Raw genomic sequence first — 5,668 nt, forward strand, 5'->3', positions numbered from 1 at the left:
ATGGATATGAGTGAATCATTGAGAAGTGATTAATTAATTCAGCCCAAAGTTTCACAATGTTTTCTCTAATCCCTCTCTTTTTCCTTTTCTTTATCCTTGGTACTAGACAAAGTGATTTGAAGGTGTTTCCACCGAAGCCATAAATGCTTGTTGCAGTCATAGATTTGTGATGACAAAGACCTGCATTCAAGCAACACTGCATTCCGGTGTGCAGTCACTGTTACTTACCATCTTTGCCGTAGGCCTGGTGAAAGCAGGTCCTAAAAATGATAGCAGTTGTTGTTACAAAAGTCAGTGACATATCCCACAGGGAACCACAGAGGATAACTCTCCCTCTGATCTAGTTAATATAAATCAACCTGACAATCAATGTCAAGGATGACTGTCAGCCACACATTAGTGTACAAGAAAAAGAAAGGCTTCTTAGGAAAGAAAAAGGAAAAAAGTAAAAGAGACTGAAAATTTAACTAATCTTGTTCCTATACCTAAGGAGAGTTATTGACAATTCTAAGGTCAAGCATTTCAAGTAGCAAATACTGGGAAATGAAGCTTCTCTTGCTGGTGTCAAATGCTAGTCTCTCTTTAGACAATAAACAGATTCTCACAGAGTTAAAACTGCATGACAGCTGATATGTGGGATGTAGCAAAGCTTTTGTTTATATTACCATGGGTTATTTAGTGTTCTTACTACTAGTTATATAATAAAATAACTAAGTGATATTGCTTTGTTTATGGTTGTTGAGGAGAATAAATGATACTCTCCAGATTAGCCAGGCTGCCTCTCCACCCTTTGTGGTTAACAAAGCCAATTGTCTTGCTCAAGCTTTTTGCAAACACTTCGCACGCTGTAAATTTCCATTATGAAACAACTTCCATTAAAAACTACCTTTCTCTCTTTTTCAAAGAGATTTTTGTGCCTTTGGCAAGCACAGGTCGTGACCTTGGATCTGCATCCTGTGCATTTTTCTGCTCCAGGAAGTTTTCTCTTCCAGTTGCGCTGCTGTTTCCCATTTGTGAGCTAGATAACTCAGTAGTCTGGTGCTTTGTCATCTCTCAGGACTATACAAGCTAATATCTTTTGGTAGCAATAAATGCAGTTTCTCGGTTTGGAATCATATCAAAGATTTATTGTGCCATCAGTAAAGAGAGATGCACCCAGATGCGGGATGCAATACCTGAAAGCAACAAGTCACACAGGGTAAAAACATACAGTGAAGAAATGATGGCATTTTTCATAATGTAGATAATAAACAGAGGGTTTGAACCTTGCATTTCTTCACCATTATCTAAAGTGAAATGGATGATACTGGATATATTCCTATTGTTTCAGATTACAAGTCTGTTTCTCGATCTGTGACTGTAGAAGACATTGAGCTATATACCTGAGTAAACCATGAATGGCAATGGTTACCTGCTATGGAATGCAATTTAGTGAACAGGGTTCTGGTCTAGGAAGCAGAGAACCATGGGGAAGATGGTCAGAAGAAGTAAGTAACTACAGCTTTGTTATCCATGATAATCTCTGCACATCTATTTCCTAGCAACTGTTCCTATTTCTTGATCTAGGTATCACTGATTTAGGGACGTCATGTTTCTAGGCTGGTCTCCATCCTTTTCTATTAAGGTAGCTGAATTACCTTGGCTAGGGGCTTTTACCAAGAAGCTGGCAATGCCTTTCACAGCAAAGTTTTCCTGTTACATGTAAGGTTACTTACGTAATAAAGGAGAGCATAAGTACTGTTTGCTGTTCTGAATATGCTTTTTTACTATAGAGCAGCTAAGTCAATAAGCCTAGATTTTAATTCCTGCCAACTTTTACTCAGTGTTTGAAGACTGGGTTATTGTCACAGTATGCAGTTTCGCAAAGTTCCTACATTTTGAAATTTTTAGGTGATTTCCATCTTAATATTATAGAATAAATATAAAAATATATTACACAGCTATTGTTCTTGCTTGTTCCAGGTTTACATAGACCTTCCTTGTACTACCTCTCATCTACCACAGTCATCCTTATACCTCTCATATCTGCAGGAGAGTTGGCTAGACTTGCACTATTAGAACAGGTTGGCAGAGTCACTTTCGGTTAAGATTTTAAGTATTTTAAATGGATCTTTAAACTGTGCTCCTAATCCAGATTTGTATACCTGAAAATCACTGAGTATAATATGTCCAAGCAGTTTGTGGAGCATAATCCACTACTCAGTCCTTCACTCTGCAGAAGTCAGGTGAAGGGCCTATCAAAGGGCTTTCGTCATGAAGCTGCTGCTACCATTTTGGAGGTATTTCCCTCTTTATAATCTTGTATAGATACAAGATCATCTATACACACAGATACATACAGATTGGTATGACAAGGGAACAACTATTTCTGGTTCCCTCTTAAATTTGGGGCCCTTCTTTGCAGAGCTTGGCAATCTGAAAAAAACCTTCTTGTGGACATTTTGGGACAATGGTGAATGCTCACGATTCATCACTGCAAGAGCTGACTCCACCTTCTCTAACAAGTGTACTTTCCAAAGGAGAATAATTCTTATCTGCCAAAGTTTCAAGCCATTAAAGTTTTACACTTTTTAAAAGGTTTCAATAAGTCCTGTAACAAGGGTGATCTTGGGAAGGTGGGGACCAGAACAGAGAAAGGAAATAACTTTGGTAAGGTCTCAGAAGGACACAGCATAATAGATGGACTTCTGATGTGCAACCCTCTGGTCTTTTCTCTTGACATGGCCTTCATCTTTCTTGACCCAATGTCATTTTCAAAGTGACCTGTATGTTCCTTCTTTTCTAAAACTGAAAACTGTAATATTCAATATGAATCAATTAAAATTAAGACAGAAAAACAAGACAAAGCCTTACTGAAACCCCACATCCATTCTTTTTACAGTAGTGTTGTTACCCCATTACCTCATACTGAGGAGTTTTCCCTCAGTTTTCCTCTGATATTTTTAAAAATGCTGCATGAAACTGACCAACTAATGGTTTGAGGAGTGTTGTCCCAACTTATAATATTCTCTGGGCTAGGAATGTCAACTGCATTTTTTTATTGGCGGTCCAAACCTTACATTAGATCTTTTATTTAGTGGCAAATGAACTAAGAGCCCTCTACATAACTATAGAATTCTGCACACAATTGTATATGTATAAAGTGTTTGGTCACTTTCTCTATCATGTTTTCACACATACAGTTAGTAGATTACCTGCACTCTTTTTCTCAGTTCATGACCACAGGGTGTTATGCACATGTCCACATAGAAACAACAAGTTTATATATAAGCCCCCTTTCCCTTGTTGGCATTCCTCTCTCTCATATTTCCATATCCGATTTTGTCTTTGTTAGCTGATAGCTTACTTCAAAACTAGTGCTTCTGAAAATATGTGAGAAGTCAGAAGTGTAATTCGTATGCAGGAAGATATGGAACTTTCCATTATTTTATGAAAAAAAACCCACAAACTATAAGTATGTTACATGATTTATATCACTTTTCGCCTTTTGAAGCACTGTTTTGGAGAATTTTCTAGCTCACCTGTCATATATGATTTTTGCCTTAGCAAAATGTAGACACTGAATAAAAATCAGATTCAGTCAATTGTGTAAATATATCGTATACTGTCAGCTAGTCAATACAAACATTGAAGCATCATTAAGAGGACCATTAAAAAGATCAATAAAAATAAGATCAAGTGATCACGACAATGGCACCTTTGTTTTAAAGCTCAAATTAAAAATATTCTTCTTATCCACCAGATATTTTCCATGTCTTTTTTTAGAATTTAATTTTTGTGGCAAATATTTCTGAAATGAAAATTAGAGAAAATGGTTACAAAAGGTTTAAATCTCAAAATTTGTTTTCACTCAGCAGCATTAAGTTTTGCTAACATTATGAGTACCAGCAAGGGAATGGGTGCCCTTTTCCCCACTACATTTGATACGGTTGACTTTTTATAGGGCTCCCCCATAATTATTTATATTTCTTTACCTCTCTTCTTTACTTACCAACTTTGAGCCCACCTGTTGCTTTTAGCAGATTTTTAATGGTTCTTTTGAAGCCTCACACTCCTATTATAAAAGCTAAATTGGGAGCCATTTGACACCACATATTTCATTTTCACTGTAAAAATTGAGTGTTGAATGCAGCCAGGGCAGCTGAGAAGCCCTGGGGAAAGCAGTACCCAAACCCCTGGGGGACTAATTTTTTGGCAGCTGATCTATGAGCTGTTGATTCCCTGCTCCTTCTCCCTCCGGCCTCTCAGGCAGTGGGGCAGAGGCACATTCCAGGCTTTTCCCCAGCCTTTGGGCAGCTATCCTAGCTGCCGTGCCATGTTCTGTTCACGTTAACAGTGAAAATAATTTCCCATTAAAATGATTTGATCCCAGATGGCCTAGCACATTGCTTGTGCCTCCTTATGTGCATCAAATCACTTCCCAGATTGTAAAAAGCAACAAAAACCTTGCAAAAAGTCACTAATTAGACCCAAAAAATGCTATGAGTGAGAACTTTTATTACAAAGAGGAAAGAACTCACTGATAAGCCATAAACATTTTTAAACAACTGCAGGTAGCTAGATAGTCCTCAGTATTAGTAAGATATTTGGAATGAAAATTCAAAAGGTCTGTCTAACAAAGATTAAATATTGCTGAATAGCAGCAAGTCACAGACAAGGGTTGCAGTAGCCATTCCTAAACAAAATGAACCTTGTACTCCTGAATTTCCAAATGATAGAGAATCTGACTAGAATAATAGGTCAAATAATAATATCAGTCTAAAGATCTCAGCTTTTATTTTACCAATTTGTACCAGGCTTAGACAAAGTTATAAAGGTGTTACAAACTCTTCTGTCTCAGAATCTGCCTTAAACATGCCTGTAAGGAAAAAATACACAAGGAGGTAAAGAAAACCACTTGCATTCAGCTTGTTTTCAGATGAATGTGCTTTTTTTGAAATAACATACTTGCCATCCAGAGGCAAAACATCACAGGCCAGTGAGAGAAGGAGCACTACCAGACTGTTTAGCCTAGAGAAGCAGTAGAGTAGAATCACTACCCTATCTTTCTAAATGAGATTTAATCACGGAATGACTTCCCACTACCAAAAAGATGCATTTGGCAATATCTCCCAGTCAAAACATCCTGGGGAGAATAAAGCAACATGCTTGATTAAATTCCAGACTGGAAAATATCGTGGAAATTATATCACAAAAACATCAACAATGAGTAGCTAAAATGGAGTGTGCAGATGGAATCAGAGAAGGAAAAAAAAAAACATGTCGCTTTTAAGTTTGCAGAGAAGGAAAAAGGAAAGTATACATGGCATGACTTCCTGCTCCATTCAGAGGGCAAAACAAACTTACTGCCTTTGAGTTTCCAATGATATCTGAGTGACTTTTATGAGACTCGGATTTTTCTGTGTGTGACTACTGCTGACTTCTATCAAATAAAGGTCATCACTTGTAGGGAAACATCACACACATCATCTCTCCTGGCTTCACAGCTCTGGCTCTGGGAAGCAGCACTTGAAGTCATCCTCCAAAATGTCTTCAATTTCTTACTTTTCTGGGGAAGTGGAGAAAATCTCATATATATGTTTACACACATTTCTGTTTCATTCATATTGCCATAGTAATTTCTGCTAACAGCAGTGACAGGATTTTAATAGAAGAGGGAGAAGTAGCA

The sequence above is a fragment of the Tinamus guttatus genome, unplaced genomic scaffold (assembly GCF_059628265.1).
Source record: "Tinamus guttatus ecotype Peru unplaced genomic scaffold, ASM5962826v1 Tinamus_guttatus_pri_ptg000083l, whole genome shotgun sequence".
NCBI classification, from domain to species: Eukaryota; Metazoa; Chordata; class Aves; order Tinamiformes; family Tinamidae; genus Tinamus; species Tinamus guttatus.